General features: G+C 38.7%; 1 long non-coding RNA gene across 1 annotated transcript; it reads right to left on the minus strand.

Annotated features, from left to right (window-relative positions):
- Positions 1–20: 20 nt before the first annotated feature.
- Positions 21–20,427, minus strand: LOC112647339 (uncharacterized). The gene is made up of 4 exons (XR_003128273.3): positions 20,294–20,427; positions 17,001–17,176; positions 13,709–13,773; positions 21–285 (listed from the first exon to the last, which is right to left on the minus strand). It is a non-coding gene; the product is annotated as an uncharacterized LOC112647339 (long non-coding RNA).
- Positions 20,428–23,758: the final 3,331 nt, after the last annotated feature.

Below are 23,758 nucleotides of genomic sequence, written 5' to 3' on the forward strand. Positions count from 1 at the left end.
CTGATAATTCGGGAGGGTTTTCACATATTCACAAATTGCTAGAAGCATCTGATTATAAGTTTCAATCTTGCCTCTGTTAGTGACCTCCCTCATGGTTGGCAATTTTCTATTTAAAATATCAGTTGTCTTGCTTGCATATTTAGAGATGAATAAGGCCTTATATTCTTATTTTTTATTTATTTTTTAATATAAGGTTAAAGGAAGGCAGCACTTTCAAGGTTCAATTCTTCCAGCTGAGCAAATTCACTCTTTTGACTGAAACTGAGGAACTTTAAGCATAATCTTCTGAAAAAGAAAGACAGAAGGTAAACAATGCTGAAATGAAGAGAATTTAGAGCACAAGACTTTAAAATGTTTCTTGATTGTCAGAATGCGAGATGCTTAGATCACTGGGCTGAAATCATTTCCCCCATGTCATGGAGGAGAAAATATTAAAGAGTGGCCACCTGCTATGTAACATTGGTGATTTCTGTGAGTTAAGAGGTGATTGATTGGATCATTTAAAAATGTTAATTAGAGGGGCACCTAGGTGGCTCAGTCGGTTACATGTCCAACTCTTGATTTCAGCTCAGGCCATGATCTCAGGGTTGTGAAATAGAGGACCACATTGGGCTCTGGCTGGGTATGGAGCCTGCTTAAGATTCTCTCCTTCTCTCCCCCTGCCCCTCCCCCTTCCCTACTCACTCATGCCCTCTAATAAAAAATAAAATAAAATAAAATAAAACAAAATAAAGATGTTAATTAAAAGAGACTTATTTAATCATTTTGTTTTTAACAGGGAAGAAGTAAGTCCAGATATAACAATATAATTTGATGCCCAGTATAATTTGGTGCCATAAAAGGGAGCAAGCAGGTACCCCAAGAGACCCATCAAACTACGGGGTGCTCTTTCCATATCAAAGCATCACAGACTACAATATACTGAAGGTTATTAAACACAGGTCATCATGGAGAGAAGCACATTCTCCTTTCAAGTCTGTTTTTCTGTCTTTTGTTAAATTGTTTTTTAAGTTAACTGTGCCATTGTGCTTTATTGAACACTAAGAGTCCACATAGACATGCTTTGGCATCTATATGAGCACAGGCATGAATAAATCAGCCAACAAGAAACCCACCCATGCTGCCTCTACTTTTCTATTTTCATTTTTTCAATAATCCTCTGATTTTAGCTTGCACTGCCACTATTTTTCACTCTATGATCTCATTACTAACTCTCTGAGTAAATCTACTAGCCTTTTCCCTCACACATCCTCCCTGACTTTTCTGGTGCATTTATTACTGTTGAGCATCTCCTCCTTTCTGAAACTCCTGGTTCATAGACTTCATGGCACTAAATGATCCTCTAGTCTCTTTTTCTACTTGTCTTCACTCTTCCTCATTCTCCATAACTGCTCTTCTTCCTCCATCCTTTAAATGTTAGCCTTAGCTAACATTAAATGTGTTCTAATCTTATTTAGCCTTGTCAGACTCACCTTCCACAGTAACATCTTAACTACTTATTGGAACTTCTAAACAATAACACCTTCAAGCCTTTATCAGCAAGTAGTATGCCATTCTTTCTTTATTTCTTTCTTTCTCCAGCCAATAAACTCTACTTATTTTTCTCAAGACTGTTGAAACACCATGAAGCTAGTCTTCTTTATTGAAATTACCAATCCTGCTTTGTAGTCTAATTGTTCAGTCACATATTATAGGGTCCTAATTGGAATAAGAGAAGACCATCAATAAAAGTGGTTGAGTGTGAGCTCATGAGTTAGACCACCTGCTTTTAAATCCTGACTCTCCCATAATTATGCCTCAGTTTCCTCATGGGGAATAGTATGGCAGAAATAACAATACTGATTTCCTATAGTGCAGCGAGGATTAAATGCATTAATATATGTAAGAAATCTAGAACAGTACGAAGGACATATTTAGTTCTCAGTAAATGTTAACTCTAAGAGTTATTGTAGCATGTTACCATACCGACTCAAAATTATGTATTTGCTTGTCTAACTCTGTTACTAGAAAATAAGAACCTTAAGGACAAAGCAGGTTTCATCCAACATTCTGTACCCAAACTCATACCACAGAGCATATAACAGCTTGGAAACTGTTGATCAAATAGAGTACTTAGGGTAGAATAGATGAAGAATTAAATAAAGTGATACTGAGCTGGGAGCATACTCAGTTTCCTTGGTCAGGCAAAGATATGATGCCTCTATAATAAAGATGGAAAAACTAATAAAAAATAGGAAAAATAGAGTTTTAGGAGACTTCAACCACCAGGAGAGCTTTAGGAGACTACAAATGCTGAAAGCAGGGCATCAGATAAATAACTGACTTGCCTGAAACACTGAAGATAATGGAAGAAATGAGAACTATGAATGTAATTCAGACCAATCAGATAGAGCCACTTAGAAAGATAAAAATAGAATTTGGGATTAATCAAATTTAACAAAGATATATTTTGTAGCTATCACAAACTCCCACATACTGTATTTTTTTCTCTTCTGTCACCTATCCCTTTCTATCTTCCTTTATAATTAATTTGCATAAAGACGGCCTCTTCTCAGTTGTTACTCTTACAGGGAAAATACCATATCTTGCACACGTTGCCTCTCACAGCATGTCACGCAGTCCCTTTCATGTAGGAGTCGGTTAATATTATTGACTAAACGAAAAGGAGCTGAGAGGGGAGTATAAATGGAAAAGAAAGGGACATACGATTGTCAATTTTTTCTGGAATCAGCAGGATTTAGTAACTTTTTAGATACCCTAGGGTAACAGAGAGGAAACAATGAAAGGTCAAGTATTCTGGTCAGGGGATTAAGAGAAACTGGCACTTTTTTTAGGATTCAAATGTCATTTTCATGAGTGGAATGACGGAACATGAGAGACTTCTAACTCTTGGAAACAAACAAGGGGTGGGAGAAGGGGAGGTGGATGGGGGTACGGGGTGACTGGGTGATGGGCACTGAGGGGCCACTTGACGGGATGAGCACTGGGTGTTATGCTATATGTTGAAAAATCGAACTCCAATAAAAAATATACAAAAAATATACATTTTCAGCAACTGGTTTCAGAAGCAAGAAAATTAATGTGGTTCAGACCTGCTGACTAGGGCTGTTTGGTCAAATATATAAATAGAAATACTCTCCATGGCTGACTGGATAATTCTAGAGCCCAGAAGAAGATTCTGGACTAGTCATAGATGTGAGAGTTGGCTGCACAAAGGTAGGAACTGAAGACACTGAGGGAGATGTGATTATTACAGAGAACATGAAAAGAAGTAAGAGAAAACCTCCAAGATTAGATCCACAATCACATGAAGAGAAAGGAAAAGTTTTAAAGGAGCCTGAGACAAAGCAACAAGAAAAGATAGGAGTACCATGAGTGTCCCAGAGGGAGAAAAGCAGGAGAGGAATTTCTTGAAGGAGCATGTGGTCAATCTTGTCAAACATATCAGGGTCAGAGGAAACTGAGGAAGGATGAGAAAAAGCCATTGTCTTGGCAGGGAGCAGAGTTATTATCCTTGTGGAGTCAGGGGGCCATTGTGAAAAGCTAACCCCTCCAAAAGCCTTGAGAAAATTAAGGCAATGACTGTGGGCCACTTTCAAGAAACTGGAACTGAAGGGAAAGGACTTAACACCTGCTTCTTATCTGAATAAGTGAGTAATTAAATGAACAGGTCCTGCCGCTTGTGGGTATAGAGGAGCCATGAGACAGAAAGACTCAGATGGACTATCCAACATCTGACCTGAAGGGACTTTCTGGACAGCATCAAGGTCAACCCTCCAATGTTCCTGAGGAAGACAGTCAGAATGGCTGGGTAACTAGTTCACATTAGGAGAGAGATTCAAATAAAGATCTCCAATCTCTGAGCTGGGAGACTTTTTCACTACACTCTCTTTGCAACATGAACCTCAAGCTTGGCAAATAAAGAAATGAAAAGAAAAGAAACAGTTACACCTGTTCTTGTTCTCCTTCCAGTTACTTCTAGCCCATCTATCATCCCTCATGAAGATATAATATTCAGCCTTCCTAACTAGTCTATAGTAAACTATTGCTTTCCATGGGAAAGATGGCAAGTGGATGCTTCCAAGATTATGGACAGTATAGTTTTCCTTATCACACTGACTTTTACCTTGCCATGAATATACTAGGTTCCAAGTGGCCAAATTCACATGTGCAGAGAGAAGTTGGCAGAATTAGCGGTTGGGGAGGGGGGCAGTTTTCCTCTTAGTTGCACACTGGCAGAGTCTACATAGTCAAAGTGGGCTAGAATGGAGGATTGAGTGATAATCTGGCAAACTCAGGCAGTGTAAATACCCAATCCGACCACTCGGGCCTCTAGGCAGAGAAAAACATTTTCCCTGACCCTGCCAACTTCCCTCCTCATGCATGAAAACTGCTCCAAGACTGGGCCTGCGGGATTCATGGATCCCAAATGGTGGCAATGCCAAGTTGGCATGGGATTATGTGAAGCCTCTGTCCAACAGCACACTGGACTCCATCCTCTCCTCACCCCCAGGCCCCGCAATTTTATTCCTTTGTAGCACTAAGAGAGTATTTGGGAAGGAACACCCTCTATGCAGCCACTAGGGGACCATTTAATGCACTGTATTAGTAATGCAGGGTCAGGGGTCTGGCTAACATAGATTCACTGGCGAAGAATCTAGATGCTATGGTTATAGATGAGCTAGCAAAGCACGGGTAACTACAATGCTGCATTTGTTACTTTCTGCATTGGCTTCATTTACTGACTGGCTCCCGCTTATTCTGGTAGAAGAAGATATTTCTCATCGGTAAGTCATTTTATGCTTTCCTTGGATTGCTTCTTCTACAAATCTGAGTCTAGACTTTTAAATTAAAATGGAAGAGTGAGTCTCAGTGTTTTATCCATATAAAAGGGGGCCTGGAGTATCAGGTATTATGTACTCTTCTATGTCCAAGTCACTGGGTAGATAACTGACAACTCCTTCAGGCCAGGGGGAGCCTTGGAAATTCCGAATCACTTCATTAGATAATTACCTCCCTGAGTTTCTCTGACACTTCTACACCCAACTACGCCTGCTCCAGCTAGGAGCATGGCAATTCAGTCGGAAGCACACTCGTTTTCAACATGACTATTATCTATTCACACAGGAATAAGAGTTTATGGGGCTACTATACTTACCTAGCCACAAAAGCAAGATTATACTCAAGTATTCACTCTTTTTCTCCTTTTTATTTTTGGCCACCCCCTAAAAAAGCCCCAACAATAGCAATATTGGAGAGGAGCTGGGAAATCTGCCTCTTCACAAAGCTGACACAAACATTGGCGGACTAATAATGTATTCAGCAGCCACCTAGTCAGCAATGCAAAATGATTCCCAGGTTCAAGGCTATGATACATTAGAATATAATTTGGCTGGGACTTCTCTCTCTATTATGGAGAACAAATGCATTTTTGAATGACTTGAAGAAGAGGTCATGCTATTACTTACGATGGGTAAACTCAAAGAGGGTCAGGGAGGAGACGCGGTTCAGATAAGCCCCTGGAAAGTATATATGTTCTTTTAAATCTAATCCTATTTTTTAGGTCTCTCTTCACTTTCAGGGCAGGAAACTTGGCTGCCATCTGGGGCTCTATTTTCAGCTTGTTGGGAGTTTTCAGACAGCTACTGAATCTCTCAGTGTACCCCTGTTACTCCATCTACAGAGTATGGAAAATGCCACCCACCTCAGGCTGTAGAAGACACTGCAAAATTGCTAGGGCTGCTTTTGAGGTGATTATTTCTCAAAAGACTAGAACCTAGCTGATCTCTGAGACTTTTAAGATAGCTAGGTGACATGGGTTTTCTTCCTAAGTATAGCATGTTGAAAAGTCTGTGTGCTCAAAGTTTTGTCGTCTTTTCAGTTCCTCCTCTTGTCTGTTTTGTACACGGGATGATGTTCACAAAAGAACCAGTTTAAGTTCTTTACTGAAGAGCTCAAGTTTCTAATTCTCACAACCAACCAGGTAGTATATTTAAAGAAAAGGCAAATATACCTTCAATATTCTTTGCTAAACCCTTTAGAGAAAATTGCTTAGCACTGTATTCTATTTGCAGTCTACCCTTCTCTAATTAAACTGGGTTAAAGAAGGCTTGGGAAAATTGCATAATTACATGAAAAATCAATCTCATTCTGACAGGCTTTGAGTACATTGTTAGAAATCTTGACTAAAGTCATTTTTTTTCTTTGTTCACATATTTTTCCACATATGCTATAGATTATGTGAGCTTCCAAGTCCAGGCCATAGCAATCCCTATTGGTGCTTGTTGGTAGAGGCAGAGTGGACCACACGAGGGCCAGGTTCAGCTCGCTCTATGAACAGTCTCACAGTCCTCAGAGCAAGTCTTGGCTGCACATCCTTCAGTCTCTGCACCAAGTTTCTTTTGCTTGAAAAAGAGTCACAGTCCATCTGCTGTGCAAATACACAAATACAAAACCATCACCCGTTTCATTAGGAATTAGTCCCCACCAGGATACAGCAGCCCTTTCACCTTTCAGACGAGGAATGAATGTTGTAATTGTAGATCAAGCTCCTGAGGCCCTTCCTCAGGATGAAGGAGGAGTGGAGTCAGCCTTGGCTCCAGGGGGCCACCAGGCCAGTGGTGCCCCAGCACAACGATGATACATGCCAATTTTAAGCCTACCTTCTCTTGCATTGTTTTCCATCTCATGAAGTGAGTTTGGATGGCCAGAACTGAAGATCTGAGTGGACTTGCAGATATCCACAACACCTGTACACAGGTCCACAGGAAGTAAACTGTCTTTCTGTATCTTCCTCATAGACAGTATTTTCAGTCAGTTTCTGAACTATCCTAAAGAGTCAGGCAGACTTTATACAGTTCTGCATTGTTCTTAACTTCTTAGTAATTGATCAGATATTATTTCTATAATTAGAAAAGTAAACCAATTGAATGTTTGACATTTTATATGATTCCCTCCAAGACTGGGCCTTATCAAAGAGATTAAAGGAGAGCAAAATTTAAAAGTGAGTCTCATGTATATGCACAAAATACCTCGGGAAGGATCCCAATACCCTAGTAACAGTGGTTGTCTCTGGGAAGAGAGGTGGGTGCTGAGGAAAAAGATGTCACTGACATTCACCATCACTGGTGGAGGAGTAGGAGGAGAAGGGGGCAGGTAGTATGGTTTTCAGAGAGATGCAATTTTGTTTGACATAGAAAACAAAAACATTTCTCATTTCAGACATGGGTAAAACTCCCCCAGTTGCATTTAAAAAATAAAACAAATCAAAATCTGCAAAAAGATGGCTATCAGAAAAGATTAATTCCAATGGTCAGTCTACAATGCAAATCCTTGAATGTGGCATCAACCTACTTTATTTTCTCCCTCTCTGACATGGTCTTTAGCAGTCTCCTCTTCTCTGTTGGACACATCCATAGAAAAGACACAAGGTTCCACACCTAAAATGCTGATTATCTAAAATGATTTGTTCTTCCTTTGCCCTCGTCATCCCTTTTTTTCAGTATGTATTTCCTTGCATAATTTTCTCAATCCTCCATAGGTTTCCATCATTTAATTTATCTATCTTTCCTTTCCTCTCTAGTAGCATACTCTCTCTTTAATGTCATTTTTTGAGTTATTAGATGCCATTGCTTTATGTGCAGTATCTCATTTAATCTTAGAGCTTTATGAAGTACCATTGTCATTGTCATTTTGCAAATGAGAAAATCAGATATTAGACAAATGAAGTGCTTGACCCAGGTTCTGCGGTTAACCCAGAAGGGCCCACTAAAAGCCCACATACTAAGTTGTAAAAGTGTTATTCGTACCTTACCCTTTAATCTCTTTATTCAAATTTCATTTTGTTTTCAAATTCCTGTTCACTGTCAAATGCCCTCCTATTATTTGCCTCTCCTTTTTCCCTCAGTATTCCATTGTTTACCCCTGCACAGGTGGTACCATCTTCCATTTATTTATTTATTCATTCGTTCATTTGTTTATTTAACTCAGGTCAAAAATACAAGTAGGCTATTATTTTTCAGGGTCTTCTTTCCTACCACTGAGAGTCACAGTGCAGGCACAGCCATGGTTGCAATGACTATGGGCTATGTATTTGCAAGGGAGGTGATTTCCTGCTTAATTACCACTATGACCCTTTGATAAATTCTTATCCTTGTCTGTGCTTGAAAATGGTGCTTGTCCCCAAAGATAGGTGACCTGTCATCAAGTATCTTAGTAAAGTAATGGAAAGAGAGGGATTGTATTTGACTATATGTTAGTGTCTAGCTAGTGTTGGTAAGTTAGTAAAATATGTACGTTTTCCCATGAAATGTAGTTTTTATATTTGTGAGAAATGCAAACAAAATCCTATCATGAACAAATGCTTTTATTTTTAGCTCCAAAATATATTAAGCTTTGCAAAGATGTTAAGCATAAAACAGCATTCCATTATTGAATTGCTCTTGTTCTATTCACATCACTATATTTCTGAGACGGCTCTTATCATCACTATCATCATCATCATCAAAATCATCATCGTCATGATCATCATCATCATCATCATCATCACATAATGGAGAAGGAGAACTTGAAGGAAGAACATCAAGATTCCAAAAATAAAACTCATATATACGTCTTGCCCCCACCTTTGCACCTAATGAACTATGGATTAACAAGAAAATATAAGAGAAAAGCATGTGTAGCTAATATTCATATTCCAAGGGCTAAGCTAAAGGAATGAAAAAAATTCTGTCTAAAGATAAATACACATGTGGACATAGACATGCACACACTCAACCTCCCATGCATCAGAAGCCTTGGCCCAACAGAGCCTATGGCAGAGACTCAACTATGTGACATCACTGCACCTTGGGTACTATGTGGTAATGAATTCATTGCATGGGATCTATGACCAGAAATTCATCCCTGTCCTCCCCCTTGCCCAACCCTTTCACAACAGCAAGCCAAATTTGTGTGGTACCACTGTGCTGCTCAGCCAGTGTGCTTAATGCATTCATTAAACAGGAGACTGGAGATGATTTCCTATGTTTCTCATTATTTAAAAGAACAAGTTAATCTCCCCTTTGGGGGGCAGCAGGGGAACTGAAAACCACATGATCCTCTTAAATAGTTCTTTGCCTGCTCCTCCCCTGTTGACAGGTCTGCCTTCATAATTTTATTGTCGTAGCTCTGAAGCAAATTTTAGAGAGGTAGAGTTAGTTGATGGAAGGGTGGAAATGAGAAGGAAGATGAGGCTGGGAAAAAGATAGAGGGTGAGGGAAAGAAATCCAGCCATCTGATATATGGCAAGTCTTTTATCAGATCTATCTCCTTCCCTTCTCGAGTGCTTATCATATCACACAAACTGCTCCTGAAGAGCCCTCCATTTACCCTCTCCCCTAATTAAATGTGCACTTCATTAATGTAAATTGGGGGTTTAATGCTCTTGTTGAAATTCTGAAGAAAGTGCTATGGCCTTGCGAAATGCTTAAGCATCATTGCAAATTAGATTAGGGACCAAGAAAGGCAGTAAAATTAGAATGATAATGGCTGATGTGGCTTCCTGACAGGCATGACTATTCAGGGATCAATGGAATGGAGAACAGTTTCCCGAGCCGAAAGTGAAAGGCAGGGACAAACGTCAGCCTACAGATGTGGCTTTTGGAAGCACTTTCAATTAGTTTAATTTGGTAAATGGTGGGGATTTAGAGGCTCTCAGCCAGTCATACAAGACAAGAATACATTGAAATGTTTTTCACTTTTTAACATAAAATAGGATTGGCTTTAGATTTGCATTTCTCGAACAAGAAGATGGAGTGGGGCGGGGTGCGGGGGTGTGGGGTGTGGGGAAAGTTTCCAAAGTGTTTCACCAACTCTGCTTTTGAAAATGGAAATGGCTTTTATGAGCTTGGACTGCAACCTCCCAAATAGTGGGAAAGGGGAGAGTAAAATGTACCGCTTCTGGTTCTCAGGGAAGCCTTAAATCCTGAACACACCAAGAGCCCAGTATGTACTAAAACATGTGGTCAAAAGCCATGAGGGGAGCAGTAGGGGCAATGGGCAGTGAAATACACTCAAACTCATTCATCATTTCCCACTACAAATATGTTCTTTCAAAAAAAAAAATGCTATCTCTCAGTTACAGGATTTGTTCTGTTCCTTCCTCTCAAAAAAAAAAAAAAAGTCATGTTTTTAAAGGTATCACAAAAGGAGAATACTCTTAATTTTTTCCACAAATATTCACCCAAGCACGTGTGCACCGAGTTACGTTCTGAGGGCATGAGCACCACCTCAGCAGACATCCACTCCACTCGATGGACACTCATTGAGGCTCATTTGGTGAGTACTAAGTGTGCCTTTTCCTTTTTCTTCCCTCCTGCTAACTCCACTCCACCTCCAAACCACTGGTGTCTTCACTGGAAAATAAATTGGCACTAATCTGGTGAGGACGTTTGCAGGCAGAACAGCTTCTGTGCACAAAGACCTCCTTCAGATTGCGCACTTTGACTACAGGTCCCTCCTTGTGTTCCCAGAATGCTGTCAAGCTCCAGTTGGACCTCCTCCCTGAAGGCGTCTGCATCTTTCATGAGTGAAGAGGAAGGAGATGATGCGTCAGAAACTCCGGTAAATATTACCAAATCCCCTGTGACTCCCCAAAGCCTGTTCAATTTTGTGAACCTGTGCAGTGATTCACCTTCCAAATCCATACGTTCCTTTTTCGGATTCACCAAAGATTTGTTAATAGGCTCATCTCTCCCTTTCGTGAAGTTAATACTGCAAGTTAGCAGCAAGCAAGGTAATAGACCAATGAATACTGAAAGGAGGGAGTCATATGACTGAAAGAAAAGAGAGTAATCTCCACATGCAGTGAAAATAACACAGGGCAAAGGTAAGCCCATGAAACAGTTTGCACTGTTAATAATTTGGTGGCTGGAAGTTTTCAGTTCATCATGAAGATGGTAGCAGATCCCTGGTATTACAAACAACACGATTTATGGACTTTATAAGGCCTCATTTCATAAAGGCTACTTGTCTCCTACAAAACACCCAGAGAAGCAGTAGGAAAAAAAAATTCCAGTGAAATGATCCCAATGAAGTTAATACAACTAATAATAATAATAAAACCTAATATTTGTATAGTACTTTGCTGTTTCCCAAGACCTTAGACAAATCCAATTATTTATTTCATCTATAGGAAAATCTTCTGGGGTAGAAAAGAAATAAATAGCTTTCTTCTTGTTTTATAAATGAGGAGAACAGGAATCCCTGTTCTCACAGCCATCACTGTGGCTCAGTGGTTTAGCGCCTGCCTTGGGTCACGGCGGGGTCCTGGGGTCCCGGGATCCAGTCCCGCATCAGGCTCCCTGCATGGAGCCTGCTTCTCCCTCTGCCTGTGTCTCTGCCTCTCTGTGTCTCTCATGAATAAATAAATAAAATCTTTAAAAAGAATTTTCTAAATAAATAAGGAGAACAAAGTTCAGAGGTGTCCAGTGGATTTCCCAAAGACACAGAGTTAGTGAGTGGCAGAGGAGGAATTAACACAAAAGCTTTCTTCTTCCAATAACTTCAGTGTTGTTGTGAAATTAATAGATGGTTATTGAGGAAAAAAATTCAAATAATACACAAATGTACAAAGAAAGTAAAATGCTTACCAATCATTACCGAAACTATTTTGCATACATTTCATAAATCTTTCTTTGCATATGGATAGATAATATTAACAATGATAATAATAGGAGCTAGCATATATTACTTCTTACAATGAGCCAGGCACTATCCTTGGTATTTTGGATATTTACATTCATTCCTTAGGACAATTCTGTAAGGTAGATGTAACTTATAAATAAGGAATGTAAGATCTGGAGAGATTATGTAATTCGGCCAAATTCATACAACTCTAAAGGTTATTTATAAAAAATATGATTACACTGATCATATAAGTAGGTAACTTGCTTTTTCACATGACAATATATCATGAGGATCTTTTCATTTACCCACCTCATCATGCTTCATGGCCACGTACATTTCATTGTACGTATGTACCATAATTTAATTAACATATCCCTATTGAGGTACTTGAGGTTATTTTAGTTTTTTCTTTTGTAAACACTGCTATGATGAAAATCATGAGCATCCTCTCTTTCACATTCAGCTGGCAATCTCCTTAGGATTCATTCCTACACATGAGATTTAGAGCAAGACTTAGGTCTTCTGATTGCTGGCTTCACAGGCTTGCTCTCACTGCACCAATCATGCAGCCTCCTTAATGGATATCATATAAACTCAACAGCTGTTGGCAGGAGGTTTTCAGATTTTTCACAGTTTGGCAAATTATGTCCCCAATGTGTGATCATTGCTTCAAATAAACCCCTGTCTAGAAATCTTCTGCCTCAGTGGGCACTCGGAGAACTGCCTGTAGGTTTAGGCCCCCAAACAATAGTGCCATAACAGTGCTGAGATGAGGCACTGTCCTTCCTCCCTGCCATTCCACGAACACTTGACTGGATACCAAGGAAACAAGCCCAATAAAATAGAATCAATGCCCTTAAGAAGCACACAGAAATGGGAGACAGAAAAGTAAAGAACCAATTACAAAGGAGTGTGAAAAGTGCTGTGATAAAAATATTCACATGATTCTTACATGGCAACCAAGCTGTTTACTCAGCCCAAACGGTGAACTCAAGAAAGGCCTTCTCCCAAGGAGATAGCTAGGGGATCCTGAAGGATGAGCTGCAGGTACCCAAGCAGAAGAAGACAGGTGGATGCAGCCAGTGAAAGGTACTGTGAAGGAGCCCTCTCCACACAGCTGTCTTCTCCAGATCTCATGACCATTCCTCCTCCCTACCCCTTGAGGTCATAGGGTAGGAGATAACTGTTTCCCATCAGCTAACGTCAGGATACTGTGTTATCCCATTCTCATTTTTAAAAACCCTTCCCAGTTCTTTGTAAACAGCCCATTTGAACTCCCCTACCCAATCTGACTGTGATATCTGTTTTCTGTCAGGACCCTGACTAATTCAACACATATATGCATAAGAGACTGGGCACAAATCTACAGATTTTACAGCCCCTAGCCTTGCCCTCACTCTCATCCCAAAGCCCACCCAAGGAGGCAAGAATAAAAATCCTAAAAAAAAAAAATAAATAAAAAATAAAAATAAAAATAAAAAAAAAATAAAAATCCTAGCTCCAGAAGAAATGCATAGCACTCAAGATTGGCTCTGTTCCCTTACTGGCACAAAGACCTCAAAGGGACATTTCTCTTCTGGCGCCAGTTAGAGATGTTCAATTCCATTTCACTTTAATTTGCAATAAATGTGCCTAATTTTATTTTTAATTTCCTAAATAGATTGATTTGGCAAAGCCACTTTGCCAGCTCAAAAGTTAAATTTCTGATTGAAAATGCTAATATGGAATTCATTTTCTCAAACACTGATTCTCTGATATTGCAAAATTCCTCTTGTTTAGATAAGTATCAGAGAACTATAGAGATGACAGGTTCAGTAGACATGAACCCAAAGGGTACAACCAGAGTTAAAGGTCTTGCCCAACAAGATACAGTGTGTTAATAACATTCTTCCACCCTCCTAAATCCTGGATTGCGGGATTGAGGCAAATGTTGTTTGCATTGGAAAAGTACTATCTCCTAAAAATGATTCTTTGTAATTTGTGAGATTCTCCATTCCCTGGCATTCAAACCACTTTGAGATATGGCCTCAATTTTACTTACCATGTCCTAGATGAAGGTTGAAGAGGAGAAGAATAGCACAAGAATAACTCAAGAAGTAACAGTTGCTTCCTACAGGAATAAAGGAGTGGGAAGGAGAATTATTTTTTATGAGTTAATTTGTAACTTATGACAGCTATAGCATTTGAATTTATTATCTAATTGAAAAATAAATCAGCTTATTAAAAAGATGCGAAGAGCAAGTATGTGAATTTTGCTCAGCAAGGAGGTACTGCCCACCTACTGCATGTTATGAAACATTCTAGCAAGTACAGGGGACATAAAGATACTAAACTAAGGCATAACCCCAGACTTCAAAGAGTCTATTATCCTGAGGAGGAGACAGAAATGCACAGAAACAATGATAATCCAGGATGGAATGTGTGAGGTCACAGAATCAAGATGGAAGAAGGGTCATTTCAACTCAGTGCCACTGAGTTGCTTACGAACAGATGGTTAGAATTGGGGAAGGATACATACCAAATGGGAGAACTGTCAGCAAAAGCTTGATAGGGGAAATGAAGGAGGACATTTAACTTGCTTCTGGTCACACTGCAGTGGGTGAAGACAGGCAGTAATCCCTAGTTCCTCCCAAGTCCCAGCCATGAGGATACCCTACATTTTTCACAAAAGTCCTATTTGTAATAATTATACCTTATATGAGTATGACATTTTAGTTCTTAAAAGGTCTTCTCAAGTAAACTATCTCATTTAACTTCACAATAATATGTCCTCACTATATGGTTGGAGAATCCAGCTATGAGAGGACAGCAAAGTTGAATGGGATTTTGAAGAAAACTGTCATTACACAGAGGGGGAAACTGAGACATAGCAAAAATATGTGATATTTGAATATAAATAATAGTGAAAGGGAATAGAAGGGAAGGGAGAAGAAATGTGTGGGAAATATCAGAAAGGGAGACAGAACGTAAAGACTGTTAACTCTGGGAAACGAACTAGGGGTGGTGGAAGGGGAGGAGGGCGGGGAGTGGGAGTGAATGGGTGACGGGCACTGGGGTTTATTCTGTATGTTGGTAAATTGAACACCAATAAAAAATAAATTAAAAAAAAAGAATATGTGATATTCAGTTAGGAAAAGAGCCAGAAATTTCTGAGGTTGTTTGCCTCAGACTCACAGGGAACAAAACAAATCCATCTTCTAGTCAAACACTGCCAAGTGACATTTAACGTATATACACTAATTTTCTGCCTATATACAGAAATAAACATATACACTACAAGTGTCCATATCTATCAACCACCTAGAAATGTATTAGGAAAAAAGTAATGACTATCATTAGTACCTTGTTTTTAGTCATAGGTCTATTGTTAGGTGGAGACTCCACACCTTAGGTGCGGTTATATATCTGAGTGTGGCCACAGACTAGATTAGGGGAAGACAGCTCTAACAACAGGACAAGTCAAAGGTTTGCCTAGTAACCGCATTCTCCACCATCCACCCAGAGAATATTCTGATAGGAGGGGATATTAAATGTTTGGAGGTATTGTTTTTAAAAGAGAAAAATCAAATACATATTGGGTTATTGATGATATAAAGCTGCAAAAATTTAGGGCAAGGGTAGCTGCTGTAGGTAGCAAGCAACATGCAAAATGGATGGAAAGAGAAAAGACACAGGGGCCTGTATGTAATATAGAAGTAATTTCGTCTTTCACCCCCTCAGAACCCCATCACAAAATGCACACTTCTCTCCCTTCAGCCAGCCCCCCATATCCATACCCTCTGCATCTCTCGCCTTTTTGAGAATCTCCCCCGTGTCCCAGCTGGGCCTGAATGATTAGGTGTGGCCCTATAGCTCGCTCTCACTTATTCAGCTGTTAAAGCAGCTTAAACCCTCATAAGAACATTAACATTTGGGTGCCAATAACAGATTGACCTTTATTCATAAAGTGCAAATAGTTGGAAGTCGAACAGATTGGTTGCCAGCGATTGCCTTTTATGTGCAGTTTAACGCTTTGATTTCTCTCCCCTTTCTTCCTTTAATCTGACAACGCTGGCTTGAATACGGTTTGCACTCTAAGTAAACAGGGCCAGGGGAGGCCTCTGCTTTTGTACCAAAGTTTGCTTGGAGGAGGGAGGGAGACGGGAGAGTGACTTTAAAAGATTTGCCTTTGGAATTAAACAATTTAAGAATGGATTGGAGACCCCCAAAACTGAATGGAGCTGTTGGAAGAACTCTGAACTGAACTCACAAGAGCCTTTTGCATATGAGACCATTTATCCAAAATCGGCCATCTAGATGCAGAATGAGAATGTAAGGATTTATATTAACTCTCTTGAAAGTTTACTCCACATCATATACAAAAGGGAAACTCAGAAACCCACAGAGCCTATGGATTTGAGATGGGACCACACTACACTGCTTTGTTACGCACTTCTAGCCAGCTGTGAGCATTTTGATGCTTCAGAGTGCAAAGGGTGGCTTGATCTTTTAAACAAGTTGTGTTTCTTTAAAGCATTCCAAGGAAATATCTCTTAAGCATAGGCTTTTTAAGATACTTTCCAACACAGCATTCAGTTCTGGATTCTTTTTTTCCTGATCTATCTTGACAATACTTCACTTTCAAAAGCACAGCCTATGCTTTATAGCAAATGGAGACTCTTTATAGCATTTTCATAGGTAGCATGTGTAAATGCAAAGCTTCCCAGCAATCAACTGTGTCCATTTAGAAATAATAAAGTTCTTTGTGAGTCAACAAAACAAACACAGGAAATGGAAGGTACGAAGCTCTCATGAATAAGGCTTGACCATAAGTGTAAGGCAATTTTATGTGAATGCTGGTTCTGCTAGAGCTTTTGCATTGCCTTGAAAAAAAATCTTAATTGTATTTTAGGAATGAAGGAGAATTTCTTTTTGATCCAGACAATTTAGCAATGTACTGTACATGAACAACTTTGGCTTTAGAATTAGCCATATCTAGTTTTGTGTCCCAATCTTTACTAGAAGCTCCTTAGCTTTGTGCCTTAAACAAGGAACTTTTCTCAAAGCCTCATTTCCTCTTCTGGAATTTGTAGGCAACTATAGTACCAGTCTCAGAGGGATAAGCATCCCTATGAAGCTCATAACACAGCTCCTTGCCCCTTTAGTAACTCAGTGAAAGTTATTATTTTATTAATTTTTAATTCTGTACAGCTTTGCTGTCATAGTTGTCTCTGAAGATAATGACAAAGAGAAATAGAAAAGAAAAAGAAATAAAGTTTTTAGCAATGGATCCATCTCACAATTAACCACAATAAATGGAAATTGTTATTATTGTTGTTATTATCAGTTTATACTTTCCTGTGTATGGACTGCTTCACTATTTCAAACTACATTATGGTTGTCTTAAGGCAGAAAATAGGTCTTCCATTTCTTTTGCATCCCTTGATGCCATGAGCACAATATTAAATGCAGAGGGTGCTTAACAAATGACTTGTTGATTAACTGTTTATTCTCCTTTATTGAAAACCACCTGGTCAAAGCAAAAACAACAACAACAAATTAAAAAAAAAAACCAAAGGCATTATCTTTCCCTCCCTCTCTTTCAATCTTCATTTAATCCATTACTAAGTCTAGTCATCTCTTGCTTGAGAAAATGAGCTCTCCTATTGTCCATTCATATTGTCACCAGGCTAATCCATGTGTGCAGTAGCCTTCTAATTAAGAATGTGCAAAAATAATAAAAATAAAGAATGTGCTCTCACTCTGTCCTCACCACCATTTCCCACCTGCTTCCAGTCATTCTGAGGACTGATGTTGGGCAAACATTCTCCAGATTTCTTTTATGTCTCCACCTAGCAATTCATATTGTGGCCTCCATTCTCTTCTAGACTTTCTTTAATAGTCATATGGAAAGTGGCATGGATGGAAAGAGTTTTTAAAAAGATATAAGAATATTATCTACAGTACTTTGATTCAAGGTTTTTTCCTGAACTTGGAATATCTATCACAAAGAGGACAAAACCCTACCAATTTGCTAACTGGTTATCCATCTTGCCAACATGTACATGACTTCAGCCCATAAGAGGGACAGTTATATAGATCAAAAATATAACTCAGGAAAAAAGCAAGTAACCCAAATGAAAATGGGCAAAGAAGATATACAAATGGGTAACAGGTACATGAAAAGTGCTCAACATTCCCAGTCATCAGGGAAATGCAAATCAAAACCGCAATGAGATATCATCTGATACCTGTAACAATGGCTATTGTCAAAAAGACAGGAGATAACAAGTGCTGGCAAGAATGTGGAGGAAAGAGAATCCTTGTGCGCTATTGGTGGGAGTGTAAACTTGTGCAAACACTGTGAAAAACAGTATGGAGATTCCTCAGAAAATTCAGAATAGAACTGCCATGTGATTCAGTAATCCCACCTCTAGGTATTTATCTGAAGGAAATGAAAACCCTAACTCAAAGATATATCTGCACCCCCATGTTCATTGCAGCATTATTTACAATTGCCAAAACATGGAAGCAATCTAAGTGTCCATCAACAGATGAACGGAGAGAAAATTGTATATGCATACAAATTTCTATATACAAATCTCTTCTATATCTATAATAGAATATTATTCAGCCATTAAAAAGAAGGAAGCAGTGACATTTGCAAAAAACATGGATAAACCTGGAGGGTATTATGTTAAGTGAAATAAGTCAGGCAGAGAAAAACAAATATTGTTTGTTCTCACTTATATGCAAAATCTAGAAAAGCCACAATCATAGAAACAGAGAGTAGAATGATGGTTGCTGGAATAGGGGGTGGGGGAAATAAGGTGACACTGATCAAAGGATACAAACTTCTAGTTATAAGATGAAGAAGTTCTGAGGATCTAATGTACAGCATGGTGATTATAGTTAACAATACTGCATTGTATACTTAAATCTACTAAGAGAGCAAATCTTAAGTGTTCTCACCACACACACACACACGCACAAAAGATAATTATGTGAGAGGATAGATGTGTTAACCAAACTTATTGTGATAACATTTCACAATATGTACCACATATCAAATCATCACGCTGTAGACCATAAACTTACTCAGTTGTTTTGGAATCCAAAACAAAGAGCAGAAGCAAGGAAAAGTTAAAAATCACATAGAAATAGTGGAATAGAAGGCAAAAACAAAAAATGAGGGAGAGCGAGATGTTCATTTTTTGGAGTTCCAGGACCAGCCCCTTCTTTTCTAAGTCCCCGGAGTTACTCCAAAGAAAGGACAAGAGCCATGGGCAAAGAAAAACTTGTTTTCTCAGGTCTCATGCTCACCAATCCCCAAGTCCAATACTCACCCCAACTCAGGGCAAAGTGTTTATCTTCAGTGGAAACTCATTTCAGTTTAATTGTTTTTTTTCTCAGCTTTTCCTTCCATAATCAGAGACTGCAATGCCAAGTAGCTCTCAAGCCAAGTCATTTTAATGAGGGAAAGATTTCAAAAAGATTATGGATGGGGTTTTAAATGTCTACCGAAATGCACACAGAAAAGTCTTCATTGTAGGAGGAAATGCTTTAAAAAGTATCTTTAAATAAATCCTCAATAACAGAGACTTGGCAGGCCCAGGGCTGCTACCCAGCCATCCCTGGGAGAGTGGGCCTTTTATGGATTTCAATCTAAGTGTTCGTGCTGACAGGAGCCCCCTAATCTATAGTATTGTTCAGTACTCATGAGAGTCTCATTAATTAGTAGCTGATGAGGTACAAAAGGAGTAAATTTTGTTTCAATTTAATGATGACCTTCATTTTCATTCCATTCCCTTTGTGAAAACCTGGAAATTATATGACTATCCCCAAACAGTAGAGTTTTTAAAAGCTCCTCTAGTCAGACAAATTGGTTTAATTTCTTGCCCCTTTACTGAAAGCAGAGCTTCAGTGAACCTAATGTACTTCTGGAAAAAGAACTGATGGAAGAAAATTTAAGTTTTTGGACTGCTGGGAAAATTTTGGCAGGAGATAGATAGGAAAAAATGAAAGGTTTTGGTTTGCATTTATGGCAAAGAACAGATCACATAGAAAGTCTGAGGATGACAAAAATAAATTGTTAGTGTCATTAAAATGAAAAGCACTTAATTCATCTAGGAGACCTTAAATAACCTAGAGATCAATGCCTGGCACAGATGTGCTTAGTAAATGTTTGTTGAATGAATGAATGAATGAATGAATTCTTTTGATGTCACCTATTCTCAATACTCATATTTTAAGCTGTAATGTTCCTAAATTCAGTTAAGCAGTGGATTCACTTCATTGTTGGTACTAACAAATGTTGAGCAATTAGTTGTGAAGACAATCCTTGGCCACTCCACAGGGTATAAACTCTTAGCTGCACTCAGGGAATAAGCCAGAAGGTACAAGGACAAGATGAACAGGTAGCTACCTGCCTCACCACCACTATTATTTCTCAAATTGCAGATCCCAGGAGCAAGGGTTCTCCATGAAGGTGACTTACTGAAGCTGCTGGAAGCATTTCAGTCCAGGATGTTAATATTAGCTTTTGGATACAGCCATTTTAATGAGGTAAAAAGAGTAGTGTTGCTTTTTTCTTTCTTTCACTTTTTAATGCCAAGTAATCTGTGCAAAAGTTACCTCTCAGACTTACATCATCCTTGACTCCATGTCCTTGGATGGAATATGGCTGAGATGGGTTGAGCATATCCACATCACATACTGCTAAAAAGTCTTTCAAAACTGAAAATTAAATAATTTGAAAGTGAAGTCAAGCTGCCCTATCTTTCATATGACCCCTAATTTCCTTTGTACACACACATATACACACACACACATTCTTATCTACAAAACTACTCATTGAATGAATGAGTGAATGGTTGCCATAATGAATTACAACTAGGCATGGAGTTCACATCATTGACTGTACTTACAAACCAAATATTTCTAGAGCCAGACTGTAGCTGGGGGCGAAGTGATCTGTTCAGAACAAGATATGACTCTTAAAAATGTTATGAATGCTGGATTTCAAGCACCAAAGACATGAGTCTTCCCAGCATTCCAGCTGAGAGAATCAAAAGTGCTCACAACCCAGATGGGTCAAACTCTCAGGCCATCTTGAGGCTGTGTTGTCCCCTCTTTACTGTGGGACAGAGGAACAAATGAGGAGGCCATGGTGGTATTCTAGTCTTTTCTGGACAATGAAAACCATAACTCTAATTTCCTCTCATCTCCAAGGCCATTTCTCATCTCTCTTAATAATGGATCCAGAATCATTGCAAGGGATCTCAGGGCAGATTACTCTTTGACCTAATTATCTTTCAATCATGGAAGCTGCCCAAGATTCTACTCATGTCCCCATTTTCCCTTTCAAGACCAGCTTAGCGCGTGCACACACACACACACACACACGGCCTTGTGGGTGGATTTAAGAAAAAGTATCTTCTCCTACTGCCTGGCTCAGGGCTCAGTTCAAAAGTTAGAGAGGCATCCACATTAATAAGTAAGTAACAGCAAAAAAAAAAAAAAAAAGCAAACAATCCAATTTAAAAATGGGCAGAGAATCTGAATAAATCTTTGAATAAATCTTTTTTTCCAAAGAAGATAAACAAATGGGCAACAGGCACATGAAAAGGTACTCAACATCACCAGTCATCAGAGATATACAAATCAGAATCACAATGAGATATCACCTCACACCTGTCAAAATGGCTATTATCTAAAAGACAAGAAATAACAAGTGTTGCTAAGGACATGGAGAAAAGGGAATACTTGTACACTCTTGGGGGGAATGCAAATTTATGCAATGACTATACAAAACAATATGGAGATTCCTCAAAAAATTAAGATAGAACTTTCATATGACCAGCAATCTCATTTCCAGGTATTTATCTGAAGGAAATGAAAACATGAACTCAAAAAGATACCTGCAACCCCCATGTTCATTGCATTATTTGCAAGAGCCAAAACATGGAAGCAATCTAAGTGGACACTCAGCAGATGAATGGCTAGAGAAAATGGAATATTATTCAGCCCTAAATAAAGAAGGATATCTGGGTATTTGTGATAACATAGAAGGACCTTGAGAGCATCATGCTAAGTGAAATATGTCAGACAGAGAAAGAAAAATACTAGATGATCTCCCTTACATGTGAAATCTAAAAGCAAGCAATAACAACAAAACAGACCCATTAGTTGCCAGGGGCAGGGGATGAGTAGGGGAAAATGGGTGAAGGGCATCAAAAGGCACAAACTTCCAGTTATAAGATAAGTAAGTCATGGGATGTAATATACCATATAGTGACTGTAGTTAAAATTACTGTACTGCATATCTGCTAAGAGAATAGATCTTGAAAGTTCTCATTACAAGAAAATTTTGTAACTATATGTGGTGATGAATTTTAACTACACATTGTCATCATTTTGCAATATATAAAAATACTGAATCATTAGGTTGTATACTTGAAGCTAATATACTGTCATAATATCAATTTTGTCTCAACAAAAATAATAAACATCACTGGGAAGAGTAAGAGAAATCTATAGTCATTCACATTCTAGTACAAATTACCAAAATCCTATTGCTTTCCTCCTTTATGTCTATCTGAAATTTCTTTTACTTTCCTCCTGTATGTTTCTCATGGATAAGCTCTCAGTAGCTATAATCAGGAACCAGAATCTTGTAGAGACTATTTATACAGTATAAAGCCTATACACAGTAAGTTTAACAGAAAGATTATTAAAACTGTAGGAAATAAAACAAAAACAAAATAAACATATATTATGCTTTTATAGATTCTTTTGCATTTTTTCACTTAATCTTCACACAACTCTTCAAGGTAGTATTGTCACCATCCATCCTATTTTATAGATGAGAGAAAGAAATTAAAAATCTTGCTTAATAAGGAGATCTGGACTTTGAAACCTAGATAGAAAAATCACAAAGCTAAGTGTCGTTTACAATGCTGAGGCATCTCTGGGAAAGATACCTGAGATATCTTGGCATCCCTGTTTGTGTGTTTTAAAGCATTTGTTACCATTACATGACAAAATTTGGGAAGTAGCAGAGATAATTAAGGAAGTCCAGATACAAGAAAATAAGAAAACTAAAATGCTTTCAAATGGAAGCAAATCCTTTCACCTTCCCCTTGTTACTTTCTTGATGTCTTCCACATCAAGGGAAGTCTAGCTTCATGCCTCTTCCTTCATCCAGATCATTTTAACTGCTTCTTCAGTTCAGGGTTAAACTGTCTCAAAGCTATCCATCATTGACCAGGGTGGAGTTACATGCTTTCCTTCGATAGCAACACCAGGCTGTTCAGAATTGGTGGGTCTACAAGCTAGAGGATGTCCAGCTCTGTCCTGCGCTTCTCTTTATCGGACAGGGTCTACCTTAAGCATATCAAGGTGCCCTACAAGGTCCTAGGAATAGGTATTCCAAAGAGCAAAGTTATTAATGTCTCACAAAGTCCTCTATAGCACTACAAAGTAGTATTCTCTTTAATATTTTCAAATGCAAAAACTGGATAGGTTAAGTAATTTTCCCAAGGTCACACAGCTACTAACTGATAGGACAGGGATTTATACCCATGCATCAAGGCTCAGGGTGTGGGTTCTTAATTAAGCACTACTAAAAACTGCTTCACAAGAGACTTGTCAGAACCTGGGTACATTTATCCTAGGTAACCTAAGACATGGTGGTAAATGACCATCTTCTACTTGAAATAGGGAAGTAAATGCAGAACTAAGGCTAACTGGTAGGAGTTCAAAGAAGTATAACTTTCAACTTTCTAAACACAGATATGTCTGCACAGATTGGCATGCCTATGACTTCCTATAACTTGTCTTTTAAAATGAGACTTCTTGGGATGCCTGGGTGGCTCAGCGGTTGAGCGTCTGCCTTTGGCTCTTGGCGTGATCTCAGGATCAGTGATTGAGTCCCACTTTGGGCTCCTTGCAGGGACCTGCTTCCCCTCTGCCAATGTCTCTGCCTCTCTCTCTCTGTGTTCTCATGAATGAATAAGCAAAATCTTTTAAAAAAATAAAAATAAAAATAAAATGAGACTTCTTTTTTCAATGAAAATTACTTTGAGTAATTTTATTAGTCTCAGCTATAAAA

This window comes from Canis lupus, chromosome 32, assembly GCF_003254725.2.
Source record: "Canis lupus dingo isolate Sandy chromosome 32, ASM325472v2, whole genome shotgun sequence".
NCBI lineage: Eukaryota > Metazoa > Chordata > Mammalia > Carnivora > Canidae > Canis > Canis lupus.